The 21,762-nt window shown below is 35.6% G+C and overlaps 9 non-coding genes across 9 annotated transcripts; all 9 read right to left on the bottom strand.

Moving 5' to 3' along the window:
- Window positions 1-8,197: 8,197 nt before the first annotated feature.
- On the bottom strand, window positions 8,198-8,270 carry TRNAK-UUU. Its single transcript has one exon. It is a non-coding gene; the product is annotated as a tRNA-Lys (tRNA).
- A 1,242-nt stretch (window positions 8,271-9,512) lies between these two features.
- Window positions 9,513-9,585, bottom strand: TRNAK-CUU. The gene has a single exon. It is a non-coding gene; the product is annotated as a tRNA-Lys (tRNA).
- Window positions 9,586-10,768: 1,183 nt separating this feature from the next.
- On the bottom strand, window positions 10,769-10,841 carry TRNAK-CUU. Its single transcript has one exon. It is a non-coding gene; the product is annotated as a tRNA-Lys (tRNA).
- Window positions 10,842-12,057: 1,216 nt separating this feature from the next.
- On the bottom strand, window positions 12,058-12,130 carry TRNAK-CUU. Its single transcript has one exon. It is a non-coding gene; the product is annotated as a tRNA-Lys (tRNA).
- Window positions 12,131-13,372: 1,242 nt separating this feature from the next.
- Window positions 13,373-13,445, bottom strand: TRNAK-CUU. Its single transcript has one exon. It is a non-coding gene; the product is annotated as a tRNA-Lys (tRNA).
- Window positions 13,446-14,687: 1,242 nt separating this feature from the next.
- TRNAK-CUU lies at window positions 14,688-14,760 on the bottom strand. The gene has a single exon. It is a non-coding gene; the product is annotated as a tRNA-Lys (tRNA).
- A 2,705-nt stretch (window positions 14,761-17,465) lies between these two features.
- On the bottom strand, window positions 17,466-17,538 carry TRNAK-CUU. The gene has a single exon. It is a non-coding gene; the product is annotated as a tRNA-Lys (tRNA).
- Window positions 17,539-19,976: 2,438 nt separating this feature from the next.
- TRNAK-CUU lies at window positions 19,977-20,049 on the bottom strand. The gene has a single exon. It is a non-coding gene; the product is annotated as a tRNA-Lys (tRNA).
- A 1,242-nt stretch (window positions 20,050-21,291) lies between these two features.
- On the bottom strand, window positions 21,292-21,364 carry TRNAK-CUU. The gene has a single exon. It is a non-coding gene; the product is annotated as a tRNA-Lys (tRNA).
- Window positions 21,365-21,762: the final 398 nt, after the last annotated feature.

Below are 21,762 nucleotides of genomic sequence, written 5' to 3'. Positions count from 1 at the left end.
AACAGCGTGGCTGGTTTGAATGCTCTAAAGGTACCGCCACTCAGACAACAATATGGACTAAGGAAAATCTACCAAGCATGATCAAGAAATGGCCTGCAGCCGATCAAGCCCAATGGATCTCGGAGAAAAATAAAGAAGAAGAAGGCAAAAGGAAAAGAACCGAGATGTGGTATGAACTAAGAGATTTCACCGGAAATATGGGCATGAATCTTGGAGAAGAAAGAAGCTTCGAAGAATGTGTCCTATGGTGGGAAAACGGAGTTCTTCCGGGCAACAATATCAAAGAAGCTTTTGGACACTACATGGTCGGACAGCTTACAAAGAAATTTCAGAATGCAAAGTTCAAAGATGATTTCTTCAAGCTCAGAGAACATGTCAAGGAAATTTTGAAGAAAGACTCTGGTGTGAAGAAACCCAGAAGGTAAATCTGAAAATTCTCTTAAGCTGATATTCTCTATTTTCGAACCTCTGTTGCATTTTTCTCTATAAATTCGAAATATATCAATAATAATTTCCCATGGTCTATTTTGAGTCTTTATTTTTATTTGTTTAATGTAATTAGACTTTTGTGAATTAAAAGACAAGAAATATGTCAAACGCACAACAAAATTAAAAATTGATGATGATCAAAATAAAAATAATTCAAGATGCGTTTAGGAGCTTGTCTAAAAATTTAATTCACAAGTTTCTTTTGATTGTGTCTAGAAAACCATTTGTTAAACTCATCTTGGCTTTGTCAAATAAAATTGAGCAAAAAGATTATTTTTCAAAGACTTAAAGCCAATGACTGAGTATAGGTTTTGGCATTATCAAAAGGGGGGAAATTGTTAGGAATAAAGTGTAATGGTTTTGATATGCCAAATTTGTATTTGTAGATCCCCCAATTTTATTTCTAAGTCTAGTAGAGTCTTAGACCGTGATCGGGAAATTATTTAAATTAGAAAAGAGGAAAACAGAGGAAGATGCATGAAAATAGAAGAAGAAGATATAAAGCCTAAAATCAAGAATTTGTCTGGAGAAAATGACAAATTGAAGAAGAAGATGAAAGATATGAAATCACGTCAATGCTACTCAAAGAAGATATCCCAGAAGAATTTTCTTGAAGAAAATTAATATTGGAAGAATGCATGAAATTGACTTGGAGATCAAGCATCTATGGAAAGAAAGAAGTACATCAAATGTGATTGGAAATTTAATCAAAAGCTGTACGGACGAAGTGGATGATGCTTGATATATTATCCAAAATGGCTCAAGATTGAAACTTACCATCAACAATTTTACAAGGTAAAATTTGAGAAGTCAAATTAAATTCATCTGATGGAGTTGGGCGCTAGTTTAAGCTTTGGGCGCCAATTACAAGTGAAAATTGGGATGCAATTGCACTTGGGAGCCGATTTCATAGGAATTGAAATCGGAAGCTAGTTCGAAGCAATTGAAATTGGAAGCCAATTGAGGTTGTAGTATGGGATGCAATTTCAAGTTGGGGACCGATTCAAAGAAGACATTGGAAGCCAATTGAGGTTGTAGTATGGGATGCAATTTCAAGTTGGGGACCGATTCAAAGAAGACATTGGAAGCCAATTGAGGTTGTAGTATGGGATGCAATTTCAAGTTGGGGACCGATTCTGGGAGCCAATTTCAAAGTCAAAGTCAACAATTCAAATTGGGAAGCAATTGAAAGCACCAGGAGTAGATTGGGAGCCAATTACAAGTCAAAGTCAATTGGGGGCCACAATTGAAAGCACCAGGAGTAGATTGGGAGCCAATTACAAGTCAAAGTCAATTGGGAGCCAATTACAATGGAGAAATTCAAATTGGGTGCCAATTACAAGCCAATTGAAATTGGGTGTCAATTACAAAGGAGAAATTCAAATTGGGTGGAGCCAATTACAATGGAGAAATTCAAATTAGGTGCCAATTACAAGCCAATTGAAATTGGGTGTCAATTACAAAGGAGAAATTCAAATTGGGTGGAAGTTCAAAGCCAGTTTGAAGTCTGAGAACACCCAGACGTGAGAATGAAGAAGATGAAGATGAACTTACAGTGAAAATATTCTCACAAGGAAAAATACTAGTTTTAACTAGTATGGGATTAAATTAATGAATATTTTTAAATCCCAAAGATACAAGGACCACTTCAGAGCTAATCAGAGAAGCCGTTCTATACCCAGATATTTCCACTCAACGTAAAACTAGCGGAAATATCAGATGAAGTTCAAGAACCCATTTACATGGAGATGAAGCTCTAACAACGGCTAGCTTATCCTTTCTGACATCTTTGCAGAAGATAAGATAAGATCTCTGACAAAAAGATACAAGATTTCAAAAATGAGAGCATCTCTTTTCAACGGACAGATTCTCATTACCAGTTATAAAATGATGAAGATATGAAGACTTAGAGGCAGGAGAGCATAACACGAACTTGAAAAGAGATAAGAGCAGTTGAGAAAATTCGAATCCATCAAAGGGATCGAATAGAGCAATTAAGCTTAAAAGAGCATAGAGCAAAAATCTCATTTGGTGCAGAGCATACCAAAAATCTTCAAGTGAGAAGTGAGAAAAGAAAAAGAACTCAGAGAGCTTCAAAAGAGAAATATTCTAAGAGTTATTAAACAGAGCAAAGCAGAGCAAAAATATCAAGTGCTTTACTTGATATATTCAAAGAGAGAAAACACTCAGAGCTATCAGGACAAATCATTCCATAGTGTTTATCTTCATCAAAGAGACCTGCGCATCATTGAAGATCATCTACAGAGTCTCAGAAGTTGGAAGCAAGACAACACTTGTTTTGGAGCAAAACAAGATAAAGGAGGAAAGTAGCACGGAGCTGTGAAATCCTAGATTGTCACACGGAGCTGTGAGATCCGAAGCAGCAGTGTCGGAGGCACTGGGCGTGATTGGTGTGGGCTTGGTGATCAAAGCACCAGATCACGGGATACGTTTCTACCGGAGTGTGGAAGACGGGGGAAAAGTAACACGGAGTCGTGAAATCCTGGGATAGTAGCGCGGCGACGTGAAACCCGAAGCAGCAGTGTGGTGTCACTGGGCGTGATTAGTGTGGGCTTTGTGATCAAAGCACTAGATCATGGAAATTCATTGTATTTTGGAACCAAGAAGTGGTAGATATAGTGAATTGCTCTTGGAGATAAGAGCAAGTGGAGTAGGAGGATTACACCACCTCGCGAACCACTATAATTGTCTTGTGTTCTTTACTGCTTTCTTTACTTACCGCTCTTTACATATTCGCTCTACACGCGATATACTGCTCACACAATCTCACACACACTTTATGTTTATTTATTTCCGATGTGCACCAAACTCTAACAATCTAGTTAAGAGGTTTGATTTATCTCTGGCTTAGCAATTGTTGTGCTGTGCGAAAAAGTTTGAAAGTCTATTCACCCCCCCCCCCCTCTAGACTTTCACCTTACCTCTTTTGGGACAAAAAAAAAGATAATAGTCGAATAACATATTGACCTACTAAATTATCAATGCTTATATTGCGGAGTCATGGATCATGATTACTTAGTAAGATAAACAATTTACAAGTTTTTTTTAGTATTTAAGTTTGTTTGAGAGTGAAAGTCTAGAAATATTTATATCGGAGGAAACCGCCGAACATATAATGCTGGAAAAAATATATAAAAATGACATATTAAGTGGCTATTTTGTGGTAAAAGTATCAGTGTGGTCCAGTTTCGAATTGGGTCGGTTCAAAGTGGATTCGGGTTCTACGTAGTGAGACGAAGAGATTGATATATTGTACGCTCAAAAGGGATAATCGGTGAATGAGATATTGAATCTCAAAGTAGATCAATTTGAGTTGGAAACGTGAAGAGAAAAAGCATGGGAGTAGCTTTTGTCCCACATTAGTTTGGGAAGTGGATTTGCACCACTATTTGTACAAGAGCTCTTCTAAGGCTTCTTGATTTGTATAGCATAGAGGCTCTCTCTCCTGCGTAGGAGGGGTGTGCAAATCAAAACCCAATCCGAGTCTATGAAGGTTTGAACTTGTGTAGGGATACCCTATTATAACCCCATCACTAATCACACACTTCATGTGGTGGTATTCCCATATCACACACTTCATGTGGTGGTATTATTGGATTTTTCCAACAAAATATCTGACAATTGGACAAGTATGGATACTCTATTATAACCCCATCACTAATCAAGCACTTCTTGTGGTGCTATTCCCATATTTTGTAGGATAACCACATCACTAATCACACACTTCTTGTGGTGCTAATCCCTTATTTCGAAGGGGATTATTATTGGGTTTTACCAACGAAATGTCCCACAATTGGACAAGTAATGATACCCTATTATAACCCCATCAATAGAAACACACTTTACATGGTCTATTCCCTTATTTTGTAGGAGCGGCATGCCACCAAAATGGTAGAGTAATTGTGCATTAGCCCACCCTAGGGCTCAAACCCAGGACCACAAGGTTAAAAGCCTTGCGCTTTACCAACTGAGCTAAACGGGCAAGTAGTTGTTCATATTTAATATTGGTATTATAATCGAGGCTAAAATTATTGAAAATTTATTTACAAGTTGCACAAATGAATGAGAGATGGCTTTATGAATATAATGATTAAATTTGTTGATAAACATGTGTTTTAAAATTATACAATATTTTTAAAATACAAAAAGATACATTAAACTGTCGTAAAATTAATAATTTTATTAATGAAAACAATTTATATTGAGTGTTTAAATTGCAATGCATATCTTAAAAGATAATAGTCGAATAACATATTGACCTACTAAATTATCAATGCTTATATTGCAGAGTCATGGATCATGATTACTTAGTACGATAGACAATTTACAAGTTTGTTTTTAGTATTTAAGTTTGTTTGAGAGTGGAAGTCTAGAAATATTTATATCGGAGGAAAACGCCAAACATATAATGCTGGAAAAAATATATTAAAATTGCATATTAAGTGGCTATTTTGTGGTCAAAGTACCAGTGTGGTCCAGTTTCGATTTGGGTCGGTTCAAAGTGGATTCGGATTCTACGTAGTGAGGCGAAGAGATTGATATATTGTACGCTCAAAACGGATAATCGGTGAATGAGATATTGATTCTCAAAGTCTACCAATTTGAGTTGGAAACGTGAAGGGAAAAAGCTTGGGAGTAGATTTTGTCCCACAAAGGGTTGGGAAGTGGATTTGCACCATTATTTGTACATGAGCTCTTCTAAGGCTTATTGATTTGTATAGCATAGAGGCTCTCTCTCTCGCGTAGGAGGGGTGTGCAAATCAAAACCCAATCTGAGTCTATGAAAGTTTGAACTCGTGTAGGGATACCCTATTATAACCCCATCACTAATTACACACTTCATGTGGTGGTATTCCCTTATTTTGTAGGATTATTATTGGTTTTTTCCAATGAAATATCCGACAATTGGACAAGTATGAATACCCTATTACAACCCCATCACTAATCAAGCACTTCTTGTGGTGATATTCCCTTTTTTTGTAGGATAATCACATCACTAATCACACACTTGGACAAGTAGGGATACCCTATTATAACCAACCCCATCACTAGTCACACACATCACGTGGTCTATTCCTTTATTTTGTAGGAGCAGCATGCTACCAAAATGGTGGAGTAATTGTGCATTTGCACTCCCTGGGGCTCAAACCCTAATAACAAGGTTAAGAGCCTTGCGCTCTACCAACTGAGCTAGACGAGCAAGTTTTTCATATTTAATATTGGTATTACAATCGAGGCTACAATTATTGAAAATTTATTTACAGGTTACACAATTGAATGAGAGATGGCTTTATGAGTAATATACTGATTAAATTTGTCGATAAACATGTATTTTAAAATTATACAATATTTTTAAAATACAAAAAGACACATTAAACTGTCGTAAAATTAATAATTTTATTAATGAACACAATTTATATTGAGTGTTTAAATTGCAATGCATATCTTAAAAGATAATAGTCGAATAACATATTGACCTACTAAATTATCAATGCTTATATTGCGGAGTCGTGGATCATGATTACTTAGTAAGATAAACAATTTACAAGTTTGTTTTTAGTATTTAAGTTTTTTTGAGAGTGGAAGTCTAGAAATATTTATATCGGAGGAAACCGCCGAACATATAATGCTGGAAAAAAATATATTAAATGGCATATTAAGTGGCTATTTTGTGGTAAAAGTATCTGTGTGGTCCAGTTTCGATTTGGGTCGGTTCAAAGTGGATTCGGGTTCTACGTAGTAAGACGAAGAGATTGATATATTGTACGCTCAAAACGGATAATCGGTGAATGAGATATTGATTCTCAAAGTAGACCAATTTGAGTTGGAAACGTGACGGGAAAAAGCTTGGGAGTAGCTTTTGTCCCACATTGGATTGGGAAGTGGATTTACACCACTATTTGTAAAAGAGCTCTTCTAAAACTTTATGATTTGTATAGCATAGAGGCTCTCTATCCCGCGTTGGAGGGGTGTGCAAATAAAAACCCAATCTGAGTCTGTGAAGGTTTGAACTCGTGTAGGGATACCCCATCACTAATCACACACTTCATGTGGTGGTATTCCCTTATTTTGTAGGATTATTATTGGATTTTTCCCACGAAATATCCAACAATTGGACAAGTATGGATACCCTATTATAACCCCATCACTAATCAAGCACTTTTTGTGGTGCTATTCCCTTGTTTTGTAGGATAACAACATCACTCATCACACACTTCTTGTGGTGCTATTCCCTTATTTTGTAGGAGATTATTATTGGGTTTTACCAACGAAATGTCCCAGAATTGGACAAGAAGGGATACCCTATTATAACCCCATCAATAGAGACACACTTTATATGGTCTATTCCCTTATTTTTTAGGAGCGGCATGCCACCGAAATGGTGGAATAATTGTGCATTCGCCCACCCTGGGGCTTGAACCCAAGACCACAAGGTTAAACGCCTTGTGCTCTACCAACTGAGCTAGACAGGAAAGTAGTTGTTAATATTTAATATTGGTATTACAATCAAGGCTACAGTTATTGAAAATTTATTTGCAAGTTGCACAATTGAATGAGAGATGGCTTTATTAATAATATACTGATCAAATTTGTTGATAAACATGTGTTTTAAAATTATACAATATTTTTAAAATACAAAAAGACACATTAAACTGTCGCAAAATTAATAATTTTATTACTGAAAACAATTTATATTGAGTGTTTAAATTGCAATGCATATCTTAAAAGATAATAGTCGAATAACATATTGACCTACTAAATTATCAATGCTTATATTGCGGAGTCATGGATCATGATTACCTAGTAAGATAAACAATTTACAAGTTTGTTTTAAGTATTTAAGTTTTTTTGAGAGTGGAAGTCTAGAAATATTTATATCGGAGGAAACCGCCGAACATATAATGCTGGAAAAAAATATATTAAATGGCATATTATGTGGCTATTTTGTGGTAAAAGTATCTGTGTGGTCCAGTTTCGATTTGGGTCGGTTCAAAGTGGATTCGGGTTCTACGTAGTAAGACGAAGAGATTGATATATTGTACGCTCAAAACGGATAATCGGTGAATGAGATATTGATTCTCAAAGTAGACCAATTTGAGTTGGAAACGTGAAGGGAAAAAGCTTGGGAGTAGCTTTTGTCCCACATTGGATTGGGAAGTGGATTTACACCACTATTTGTACAAGAGTTCTTCTAAGACTTTATGATTTGTATAGCATAGAGGCTCTCTCTCCCGCGTTGGAGGGGTGTGCAAATAAAAACCCAATCTGAGTCTATGAAAGTTTGAACTCGTGTAGGGATACCCTATTATAACCTCATCACTTATCACACACTTCATGTGGTGGTATTCCCTTATTTTGTAGGATTATTATTGGATTTTTCCCACGAAATATCCAACAATTGGACAAGTATGGATAACCTATTATAACCCCATCACTAATCAAGCACTTTTTGTGGTGCTATTCCCTTATTTTGTAGGATAACAACATCACTCATCACACACTTCTTGTGGTGCTATTCCCTTATTTTGTAGGAGATTATTATTGGGTTTTACCAACGAAATGTCCCAGAATTGGACAAGAAGGGATACCCTATTATAACCCCATCAATAGAGACACACTTTATATGGTCTATTCCCTTATTTTTTAGGAGCGGCATGCCACCAAAATGGTGGAATAATTGTGCATTCGCCCACCCTGGGGCTTGAACCCAAGACCACAAGGTTAAACGCCTTGTGCTCTACCAACTGAGCTAGACGGGCAAGTAGTTGTTAATATTTAATATTGGTATTACAATCAAGGCTACAGTTATTGAAAATTTATTTACAAGTTGCACAATTGAATGAGAGATGGCTTTATTAATAATATACTGATTAAATTTGTTGATAAACATGTGTTTTAAAATTATACAATATTTTTAAAATACAAAAAGACACATTAAACTGTCGCAAAATTAATAATTTTATTACTGAAAACAATTTATATTGAGTGTTTAAATTGCAATGCATATCTTAAAAGATAATAGTCGAATAACATATTGACCTACTAAATTATCAATGCTTATATTGCGGAGTCATGGATCATGATTACCTAGTAAGATAAACAATTTACAAGTTTGTTTTAAGTCTTTAAGTTTGTTTGAGAGTGGAAGTCTAGAAATATTTATATCGGAGGAAACCGCCGAACATATAATGCTGGAAAAAATATATTAAAATGGCATATTAAGTTGCTATTTTGTTGTAAAAGTATCAGTGTGGTCCAGTCTCGATTTGGGTCGGTTCAAAGTGGATTCGGGTTCTACGTAGTGAGACGAAGAGATTGATATATTGTACGCTCAAAACGGATAATCGGTGAAAGAGATATTGATTCTAAAACTAGACCAATTTGAGTTGGGAGCGTGAAGAGAAAAAGCTTTGGAGTAGCATTTGTCTCACATTGGTTTGGGAAGTGGATTTGCACCACTATTTGTACAAGAGCTCTTCTAAGGCTTTTTGATTTGTATAGCATAGAGGCTCTCTTTGATTTGTATAGCATAGAGCCTCTCTCTCCCGCGTAGGAGGGGTGTGCAAATCAAAACCCAATCTGAGTCTATGAAGGTTTGAACTCATGTAGGGATACTCTATTATAACCCCATCACTAATCACACACTTCATGTGGTGGTATTCCCTTATTTTGTAGGATTATTAATGGGATTTTCCCACGAAATATCCGACAGTAGGACAAGTATGGATACCCTATTATAACCCCATCACTAATCAAGCACTTCTTGTCGTGCTATTCCCTTATTTTGTAGGGATAACCACATCACTAATCACACACTTCTTGTGGTGCTATTCCCTTATTTTGTAGGGGATTATTATTGGGTGTTACCAACGAAATGTCCCACAATTGGACAAGTAGGGATACCCTATTATAACCCCATCACTAGTCACACACTTCACATGGTCTATTCCCTTATTTTGTAGGAGCGGCATGCCACCAAAATGGTGGAGTAATTATGCATTCGCCCACCCTGGGGCTCGAACCCAGGACCACAAGGTTAAGAGCCTTGCGCTCTACCAACTGAGCTAGACGGGCAAGTAATTATTCATATATAATATTGGTATTACAATCGAGGCTACAATTATTGAAAATTTATTTACAAGTTACACAATTGAATGAGAGATAGCTTTATGAATAATATACTGATTAAATTTGTTGATAAACATGTGTTTTAAAATTATACAATATTTTTAAAATACAAAAAGACACATTAAACGGTCGTAAAATTAATAATTTTATTAATGATAACAATTTATATTGAGTGTTTAAATTGCAATGCATATCTTAAAAGATAATAATCGAACAACATATTGACCAACTAAATTATCAATGCTTATATTGCGGAGTCATGGATCATGATTACTTAGTAAGATAAACAATTTAAAAGTTTGTTTTTAGTATTTAAGTTTGTTTGAGAGTGGAAGTCTAGAAATATTTATATCGGAGGAAACCGCCGAACATATATTGCTGGAAAAAATATATTAAAATGGCATATTAAGTGGCTATTTTGTGGTAAAAGTATCAGTGTGGTCCAGTTTTGGTTTGGGTCGGTTCAAAGTGGATTCCGGTTCTACGTAGTGAGACGAAGAGATTAATATATTGTACGCTCAAAAGGGATAATCGGTGAATGAGATATTGATTCTCAAAGTAGACCAATTTGAGTTGGAAACGTGAAGAGAAAAAGCATGGGAGTAGCTTTTGTCCCACATTAGTTTGGGAAGTGGATTTGCACCACTATTTGTACAAGAACTCTTCTAAGGCTTCTTGATTTGTATAGCATAGAGGCTCTCTCTCCCGCGTAGGAGGGGTGTGCAAATCAAAACCCAATCTGAGTCTGTGAAGGTTTGAACTCATGTAGGGATACCCTATTATAACCCCATCACTAATCACACACTTTATGTGGTGGTATTCCCTTATTTTGTTGGATTATTAATAGGTTTTTCCCATGAAATATCCGACAGTTGGACAAGTATGGATACCCTATTATAACCACATCACTAATCACACACTTCTTGTGGTGCTATTCCCTTATTTTGTAGGATAACCACATCACTAATCACACACTTCTTTTGGTGCAATTCCCTTATTTTGTAGGGGATTATTATTGGGTGTTACCAACGAAATGTCCCACAATTGGACAAGTAGGGATACCCTGTGGTGCAATTCCCTTATTTTGTAGGAGCGGCATGCCACCAAAATGGTGGAGTAATTATGCATTCGCCCACCCTGGGGCTCGAACCCAGAACCACAAGGTTAAGAGCCTTGCGCTCTACCAACTGAGCTAGACGACCAAGTAATTATTCATATATAATATTGGTATTACAATCGAGGCTACAATTATTGAAAATTTATTTACAAGTTACACAATTGAATGAGAGATGGCTTTATGAATAATATACTGATTAATTTTGTTGATAAACATGCGTTTTAAAATTATACAATATTTTTAAAATACAAAAAGACACATTAAACTGTCGTAAAATTAATAATTTTATTAATGAAAACAATTTATATTGAGTGTTTAAATTGCAATGCATATCTTAAAAGATAATAATCGAATAACATATTGACCTACTAAATTATCAATGCTTATATTGCGGAGTCATGGATCGTGATTACTTAGTAAGATAAACAATTTAAAAGTTTGTTTTTAGTATTTAAGTTTGTTAGAGAGTGGAAGTCTAGAAATATTTATATCGGAGGAAACCGCCGAACATATAATGCTGGAAAAAATATATTAAAATGGCATATTAAGTGGCTATTTTGTTGTAAAAGTATCAGTGTGGTCCAGTTTCGATTTGGGTCGGTTCAAAGTGGATTCGGGTTCTACGTAGTGAGACGAAGAGATTGATATATTGTACGCTCAAAACGGATAATCGGTGAATGAGATATTGATTCTGAAAGTAGACCAATTTGAGTTGGAAACGTGAAGGGAAAAAGCTTGGGAGTAGCTTTTGTCCAACATTGGTTTGGGAAGTGGATTTGCACCACTATTTGTACAAGAGCTCTTCTAAGGCTTTTTGATTTGTATAGTATAGAGGCTCTCTCTCCCGCGTAGGAGGGGTGTGCAAATAAAAACCCAATCTGAGTCTATGAAGGTTTGAACTCGTGTAGGGATACCCTATTATAACCCCATCACTAATCACACACACTTCATGTGGTGGTATTCCCTTATTCTGTAGGATTATTATTGGATTTTTCCCACGAAATATCCAACAATTGGACAAGTATGGATACCCTATTATAACCCCATCACTAATCAAGCACTTTTTGTGGTGCTATTCCCTTATTTTGTTGGATAACAACATCACTAATCACACACTTCTTGTGGTGCTATTCCCTTATTTTGTAGGGGATTATTATTGGGTTTTACCAACGAAATATCCCAGAATTGGACAAGTAGGGTTATCCTATTATAACCCCATCAACAGAGACACACTTTACATGGTCTATTCCCTTATTTTGTAGGAGCGGCATGCCACCAAAATGGTGGAATAATTGTGCATTCGCCCACCCTGGGGCTCGAACCCAGGACCACAAGGTTAAGAGCCTTGCGCTCTACCAACTGAGCTAGACGGGCAATGAGATGTTAATATTTAATATTGGTATTACAATCGAGGCTACAATTAATGAAAATTTATTTACAAGTTGCACAATTGAATTAGAGATGGATTTATTAATCATATACTGATTAAATTTGTTGATAAACATGTGTTTTAAAATTATACAATATTTTTAAAATACAAAAAGACACATTAAACTGTGGCAAAATTAATAATTTTATTACTGAAAACAATTTATATTGAGTGTTTAAATTGCAATGCATATCTTAAAAGATAATAGTCGAATAACATATTGACCTACTAAATTATCAATGCTTATATTGCGGAGTCATGGATCATGATTACCTAGTAAGATAAACACTTTACAAGTTTGTTTTAAGTCTTTAAGTTTGTTTGAGAGTGGAAGTCTAGAAATATTTATATCGGAGGAAACCGCCGAACATATAATGCTGGAAAAAATATATTAAAATGGCATATTAAGTGGCTATTTTGTTGTAAAAGTATCAGTGCGGTCCAGTTTCGATTTGGGTCGGTTCAAAGTGGATTCGGGTTCTACGTAGTGAGACGAAGAGATTGATATATTGTACGCTCAAAACGGATAATGGGTGAAAGAGATATTGATTCTCAAACTAGACCAATTTGAGTTGGGAGCGTGAAGAGAAAAAGCTTTGGAGTAGCTTTTGTCTCACATTGGTTTGGGAAGTGGATTTGCACCACTATTTGTACAAGAGCTCTTCTAAGGCTTTTTGATTTGTATAGCATAGAGGCTCTCTTTGATTTGTATAGCATAGAGGCTCTCTCTTTCGCGTAGGAGGGGTGTGCAAATCAAAACCCAATCTGAGTCTATGAAGGTTTGAACTCATGTAGGGATACCCTATTATAACCCCATCACTAATCACACACTTCATGTGGTGGTATTCCCTTATTTTGTAGGATTATTAATGGGTTTTTCCCACGAAATATCCGACAGTTGGACAAGTATGGATAGCCTATTATAACCCCATCACTAATCAAGCACATCTTGTGGTGCTATTCCCTTATTTTGTAGGGATAACCACATCACTAATCACACACTTCCTGTGGTGCTATTCCCTTATTTTGTAGGGGATTATTATTGGGTTTTACCAACGAAATGTCCCACAATTGGACAAGTAGGGATACCCTATTATAACCCCATCACTAGTCACACACTTCACGTGGTCTATTCCCTTATTTTGTAGGAGCGGCATGCCACCAAAATGGTGGAGTAATTATGCATTCGCCCACCCTGGGGCTCGAACCCAGGACCACAAGGTTAAGAGCCTTGCGCTCTACGAACTGAGCTAGACGGGCAAGTAATTATTCCTATATAATATTGGTATTACAATCGAGGCTACAATTATTGAAAATTTATTTACAAGTTGCACAAATGAATGAGAGATGGCTTTATGAATAATATACTGATTAAATTTGTTGATAAACATGTGTTTTAAAATTATACAATATTTTTAAAATACAAAAAGACACATTAAACGGTCGTAAAATTAATAATTTTATTAATGAAAACAGTTTATATTGAGTGTTTAAATTGCAATGCATATCTTAAAAGATAATAGTCGAATAACATATTGACCTACTAAATTAACAATGTTTATATTGCGGAGTCATGGATCATGATTACCAAGTAAGATAAACAATTTACAAGTTTGTTTTAAGTCTTTAAGTTTGTTTGAGAGTGGAAGTCTAGAAATATTTATATCGGAGGAAACCGCCGAACATATAATGCTGGAAAAAATATATTAAAATGGCATATTAAGTGGCTATTTTGTGGTAAAAGTATCATTGTGGTCCAGTTTCGGTTTGGGTCGGTTAAAAGTGGATTCCGGTTCTACGTAGTGAGACGAAGAGATTGATATATTGTACGCTCAAAACGGATAATCGGTGAATAAGATATTGATTCTGAAAGTAGACCAATTTGAGTTGGAAACGTGAAGGGAAAAAGCTTGGGAGTAGCTTTTGTCCCACATTGGTTTGGGAAGTGGATTTGCACCACTATTTTTACAAGAGCTCTTCTAAGGCTTTTTGATTTGTATAGCAAAGAGGCTCTCTTTGATTTGTATAGCATAGAGGCTCTCTCTCCCGCGTAGGAGGGGTGTGCAAATCAAAACCCAATCTGAGTCTGTGAAGGTTTGAACTCATGTAGGGATACCCTATTATAACCCCATCACTAATCACACACTTTATGTGGTGGTATTCCCTTATTTTGTTGGATTATTAATAGGTTTTTCCCATGAAATATCCGACAGTTGGACAAGTATGGATACCCTATTATAACCACATCACTAATCACACACTTCTTGTGGTGCTATTCCCTTATTTTGTAGGATAACCACATCACTAGTCACACAACTTCTTTTGGTGCTATTCCCATATTTTGTAGGGGATTATTATTGGGTTTTACCAACGAAATGTCCCACAATTGGACAAGTAGGGATACCCTATTATAACCCCATCACTAGTCACACACTTCACGTGGTCTATTCCCTTATTTTGTAGGAGCGGCATGCCACCAAAATGGTGGAGTAATTACGCATTCGCCCACCCTGGGGCTCGAACCCAGAACCACAAGGTTAAGAGCCTTGCGCTCTACCAACTAAGCTAGACGGCCAAGTAATTATTCATATATAATATTGGTATTACAATCGAGGCTACAATTATTGAAAATTTATTTACAAGTTACACAATTGAATGAGAGATGGCTTTATGAATAATATACTGATTAAATTTGTTGATAAACATGCGTTTTAAAATTATACAATATTTTTAAAATACAAAAAGACACATTAAACTGTTGTAAAATTAATAATTTTATTAATGAAAACAATTTATATTGAGTGTTTAAATTGCGATGCATATCTTAAAAGATAATAATCGAATAACATATTGACCTACTAAATTATCAATGCTTATATTGCGGAGTCATGGATCGTGATTACTTAGTAAGATAAACAATTTAAAAGTTTGTTTTTAGTATTTAAGTTTGTTAGAGAGTGGAAGTCTAGAAATATTTATATCGGAGGAAACCGCCGAACATATAATGCTGGAAAAAATATATTAAAATGGCATATTAAGTGGCTATTTTGTTGTAAAAGTATCAGTGTGGTCCAGTTTCGATTTGGGTCGGTTCAAAGTGGATTCGGGTTCTACGTAGTGAGACGAAGAGATTGATATATTGTACGCTCAAAACGGATAATCGGTGAATGAGATATTGATTCTGAAAGTAGACCAATTTGAGTTGGAAACGTGAAGGGAAAAAGCTTGGGAGTAGCTTTTGTCCAACATTTGTTCGGGAAGTGGATTTGCACCACTATTTGTACAAGAGCTCTTCTAAGGCTTTTTGATTTGTATAGTATAGAGGCTCTCTCTCCCGCGTAGGAGGGGTGTGCAAATAAAAACCCAATCTGAGTCTATGAAGGTTTGAACTCATGTAGGGATACCCTATTATAACCCCATCACTAATCACACAAACTTCATGTGGTGGTATTCCCTTATTCTGTAGGATTATTATTGGATTTTTCCCACGAAATATCCAACAATTGGACAAGTATGGATACCCTATTATAACCCCATCACTAATCAAGCACTTTTTGTGGTGCTATTCCCTTATTTTGTTGGATAACAACATCACTAATCACACACTTCTTGTGGTGCTATTCCCTTATTTTGTAGGGGATTATTATTGGGTTTTACCAACGAAATGTCCCACAATTGGACAAGTAGGGATACCCTATTATAACCCCATCACTAGTCACACACTTCATATGGTCTATTCCCTTATTTTGTAGGAGCGGCATGCCACCAAAATGGTGGAATAATTGTGCGTTCGCCCACCCTGGGGCTTGAACCCAAGACCACAACGTTAAAAGCCTTGTGTTCTACCAACTGAGCTAGACGGGCAAGTAGTTGTTAATATTTAATATTGGTATTACAATCAAGGCTACAGTTATTGAAAATTTATTTACAAGTTGCACAATTGAATGAGAGATGGCTTTATTAATAATATACTGATTAAATTTGTTGATAAACATGTGTTTTAAAATTATACAATATTTTTAAAATACAAAAAGACACATTAAACTGTCGCAAAATTAATAATTTTATTACTGAAAACAATTTATATTGAGTGTTTAAATTGCAATGCATATCTTAAAAGATAATAGTCGAATAACATATTGACCTACTAAATTATCAATGCTTATATTGCGGAGTCATGGATCATGATTACCTAGTAAGATAAACAATTTACAAGTTTGTTTTAAGTCTTTAAGTTTGTTTGAGAGTGGAAGTCTAAAAATATTTATATCGGAGGAAACCGCCGAACATATAATGCTGGAAAAAATTTATTAAAATGGCATATTAAGTTGCTATTTTGTTGTAAAAGTATCAGTGTGGTCCAGTTTCGATTTGGGTCGGTTCAAAGTGGATTCGGGTTCTACGTAGTGAGACGAAGAGATTGATATATTGTACGCTCAAAACGGATAATCTGTGAAAGAGATATTGATTCTAAAACTAGACCAATTTGAGTTGGGAGCATGAAGAGAAAAAGCTTTGGAGTAGCTTTTGTCTCGCATTGGTTTTGGAAGTGGATTTGCACCACTATTTGTACAAGAGCTCTTCTAAGGCTTTTTGATTTGTATAGCATAGAGGCTCTCTTTGATTTGTATAGCATAGAGGCTCTCTTTGATTTGTATAGCATAGAGGCTCTCTCTCCCGCGTAGGAGGGGTGTGCAAATCAAAACCCAATCTGAGTCTATGAAGGTTTGAACTCATGTAGGGATTCCAGGACTATGTGGTCTAATGGTATCCGGGTTGGACTTCCATTTGGAAGATTATGAGTTCGAGCCTCAGTGGAGGCGTTATTGGTTCTTTGTGTTTCAGTAGGTTGAGAAAGTATATGAACAGATACTACAATGTAATAGAGCCAGTAGCATTCAAAAAAAAAAAAAAAAGAACTCATGTAGGGATACTCTATTATAACCCCATCACTAATCACACACTTCATGTGGTGGTATTCCCTTATTTTTTAGGACAAGTATGGATACCCTATTATAACCCCATCACTAATCAAGCACTTCTTGTGGTGCTATTCCCTTATTTTGTAGGGATAACCACATCACTAATCACACACTTCTTGTGGTGCTATTCCCTTATTTTGTAGGGGATTAGTATTGGGTGTTACCAACGAAATGTCCCACAATTGGACAAGTAGGGATACCCTATTATAACCCCATCACTAGTCACACACTTCACGTGGTCTATTCCCTTATTTTGTAGGAGCGGCATGCCACCAAAATGGTGGAGTAATTATGCATTCGCCCACCCTGGGGCTCGAACCCAGGACCACAAGGTTAAGAGCCTTACGCTCTACCAACTGAGCTAGACGGGCAAGTAATTGTTCATATATAATATTGGTATTACAATCGAGGCTAAAATTATTGAAAATTTATTTACAAGTTACATAATTGAATGAGAGATGGCTTTATGAAAAATATACTGATTAATTTTGTTGATAAACATGCGTTTTAAAATTATACAATATTTTTAAAATACAAAAAGACACATTAAACTGTTGTAAAATTAATAATTTTATTAATGAAAACAATTTATATTGGGTGTTTAAATTGCAATGCATATCTTAAAAGATAATAATCGAATAACATATTGACCTACTAAATTATCAATGCTTATATTGCAGAGTCGTGGATCATGATTACTTAGTAAGATAGACAATTTACAAGTTTGTTTTTAGTATTTAAGTTTGTTTAAGAGTGGAAGTCTAGAAATATTTATATCGGAGGAAAACGCCAAACATATAATTCTGGAAAAAATATATTAAAATTGTATATTAAATGGCTATTTTGTGGTCAAAGTATCAGTGTGGTCCAGTTTCGATTTGGGTCGGTTCAAAGTGGATTCGGATTCTACGTAGTGAGGCGAAGATATTGATATATTGTACGCTCAAAACGGATAATCGGTGAATAAGATATTGATTCTCAAAGTCTACCAATTTGAGTTGGAAACGTGAAGGGAAAAAGCTGGAGAGTAGCTTTTGTCCCACAATGGTTTGGGAAGTGGATTTGCACCACTATTTGTACATGAGCTCTTCTAAAGCTTATTGATTTGTATAGCATAGAGGCTCTCTCTCTCGCGTAGGAGGGGTGTGCAAATCAAAACCCAATCTGAGTCTATGAAAGTTTGAACTCGTGTAGGGATACCCTATTATAACCCCATCACTAATTACACACTTCATGTGGGGGTATTCCCTTATTTTGTAGGATTATTATTGGTTTTTTCCAACGAAATATCCGACAATTGGACAAGTATGAATACCCTAATACAACCCCATCACTAATCAAGCACTTCTTGTGGTGATATTCCCTTATTTTGTAGGATAACCACATCACTAATCACACACTTGGACAAGTAGGGATACCCTATTATAACCCACCCCATCACTAGTCACACACATCACGTGGTCTATTCCTTTATTTTGTAGGAGCGGCATGCCACTAAAATGGTGGAGTAATTGTGCATTTGCACACCCTGGGGCTCAAACCCAGGATAATAACAAGGTTAAGAGCCTTGCGCTCTACCAACTGAGCTAGATGAGCAAGTTTTTCATATTTAATATTGGTATTACAATCGAGGCTACAATTATTGAAAATTTATTTACAGGTTACACAATTGAATGAGAGATGGCTTTATGAATAATATACTGATTAAATTTGTTGATAAACATGCGTTTTAAAATTATACAATATTTTTAAAATACAAAAAGACACATTAAACTGTTGTAAAATTAATAATTTTATTAATGAAAACAATTTATATTGAGTGTTTAAATTGCGATGCATATCTTAAAAGATAATAGTCGAATAACATATTGACCTACTAAATTATCAATGCTTATATTGCGGAGTCATGGATCGTGATTACTTAGTAAGATAAACAATTTAAAAGTTTGTTTTTAGTATTTAAGTTTGTTAGAGAGTGGAAGTCTAGAAATATTTATATCGGAGGAAACCGCCGAACATATAATGCTGGAAAAAATATATTAAAATGGCATATTAAGTGGCTATTTTTTTGTAAAAGTATCAGTGTGGTCCAGTTTCGATTTGGGTCGGTTCAAAGTGGATTCGGGTTCTACGTAGTGAGACGAAGAGATTGATATATTGTACGCTCAAAACGGATAATCGGTGAATGAGATATTGATTCTGAAAGTAGACCAATTTGAGTTGGAAACGTGAAGGGAAAAAGCTTGGGAGTAGCTTTTGTCCAACATTGGTTTGGGAAGTGGATTTGCACCACTATTTGTACAAGAGCTCTTCTAAGGATTTTTGATTTGTATAGTATAGAGGCTCTCTCTCCCGCGTAGGAGGGGTGTGCAAATAAAAACCCAATCTGAGTCTATGAAGGTTTGAACTCGTGTAGGGATACCCTATTATAACCCCATCACTAATCACACACACTTCATGTGGTGGTATTCCCTTATTCTGTAGGATTATTATTGGATTTTTCCCACGAAATATCCAACAATTGGACAAGTATGGATACCCTATTATAACCCCATCACTAATCAAGCACTTTTTGTGGTGCTATTCCCTTATTTTGTTGGATAACAACATCACTAATCACACACTTCTTGTGGTGCTATTCCCTTATTTTGTAGGGGATTATTATTGGGTTTTACCAACGAAATATCCCAGAATTGGAGAAGTAGAGATATCCTATTATAACCCCATCAACAGAGACACACTTTACATGGTCTATTCCTTTATTTTGTAGGAGCGGCATGCCACCAAAATGGTGGAATAATTGTGCATTCGCCCACCCTGGGGCTCGAACCCAGGACCACAAGGTTAAGAGCCTTGCGCTCTACCAACTGAGCTAGACGGGCAAGTAGTTGTTAATATTTAATATTGGTATTACAATCGAGGCTACAATTATTGAAAATTTATTTACAAGTTGCACAATTGAATTAGAGATGGATTTATTAATCATATACTGATTAAATTTGTTGATAAACATGTGTTTTAAAATTATACAATATTTTTAAAATACAAAAAGACACATTATACTGTGGCAAAATTAATAATTTTATTACTGAAAACAATTTATATTGAGTGTTTAAATTGCAATGCATATCTTAAAAGATAATAGTCGAATAACATATTGACCTACTAAATTATCAATGCTTATATTGCGGAGTCATGGATCATGATTACCTAGTAAGATAAACACTTTACAAGTTTGTTTTAAGTCTTTAAGTTTGTTTGAGAGTGGAAGTATAGAAATATTTATATCGGAGGAAACCGCCGAACATATAATGCTGGAAAAAATATATTAAAATGGCATATTAAGTGGCTATTTTGTTGTAAAAGTATCAGTGTGGTCCAGTTTCGATTTGGGTCGGTTCAAAGTGGATTCGGGTTCTACGTAGTGAGACGAAGAGATTGATATATTGTACGCTCAAAACGGATAATGGGTGAAAGAGATATTGATTCTCAAACTAGACCAATTTGAGTTGGGAGCATGAAGAGAAAAAGCTTTGGAGTAGCTTTTGTCTCACATTGGTTTGGGAAGTGGATTTGCACCACTATTTGTACAAGAGCTCTTCTAAGGCTTTTTGATTTGTATAGCATAGAGGCTCTCTTTGATTTGTATAGCATAGAGGCTCTCTCTCTCGCGTAGGAGGGGTGTGCAAATCAAAACACAATCTGAGTCTATGAAGGTTTGAACTCATGTAGGGATACCCTATTATAACCCCATCACTAATCACACACTTCATGTGGTGGTATTCCCTTATTTTGTAGGATTATTAATGGGTTTTTCCCACGAAATATCCGACAGTTGGACAAGTATGGATACCCTATTATAACCCCATCACTAATCAAGCACTTCTTGTGGTGCTATTCCCTTATTTTGTAGGGATAACCACATCACTAATCACACACTTCTTGTGGTGCTATTCCTTTATTTCGTAGGGGATTATTATTGGGTTTTACCAACGAAATGTCCCACAATTGGACAAGTAGGGATACCCTATTATAACCCCATCACTAGTCACACACTTCACGTGGTCTATTCCCTTATTTTGTAGGAGCGGCATGCCACCAAAATGGTGGAGTAATTATGCATTCGCCCACCCTGGGGCTCGAACCCAGGACCACAAGGTTAAGAGCCTTGCGCTCTACGAACTGAGCTAGACGGGCAAGTAATTATTCCTATATAATATTGGTATTACAATCGAGGCTACAATTATTGAAAATTTATTTACAAGTTGCACAATTGAATGAGAGATGGCTTTATGAATAATATACTGATTAAATTTGTTGATAAACATGTGTTTTAAAATTATACAATATTTTTAAAATACAAAAAGACACATTAAACGGTCGTAAAATTAATAATTTGATTAATGAAAACAGTTTATATTGAGTGTTTAAATTGCAATGCATATCTTAAAAGATAATAGTCGAATAACATATTGACCTACTAAATTATCAATGCTTATATTGCGGAGTCATGGATCATGATTACCAAGTAAGATAAACAATTTACAAGTTTGTTTTAAGTCTTTAAGTTTGTTTGAGAGTGGAAGTCTAGAAAT

This window comes from Ipomoea nil, unplaced genomic scaffold (assembly GCF_001879475.1).
Source record: "Ipomoea nil cultivar Tokyo-kokei standard unplaced genomic scaffold, Asagao_1.1 scaffold3017, whole genome shotgun sequence".
Classification (NCBI taxonomy): domain Eukaryota; kingdom Viridiplantae; phylum Streptophyta; class Magnoliopsida; order Solanales; family Convolvulaceae; genus Ipomoea; species Ipomoea nil.
The sequence above is the reverse complement of the archived record's forward strand: the minus strand, read 5'-3'. Positions and strand labels throughout refer to the sequence as shown.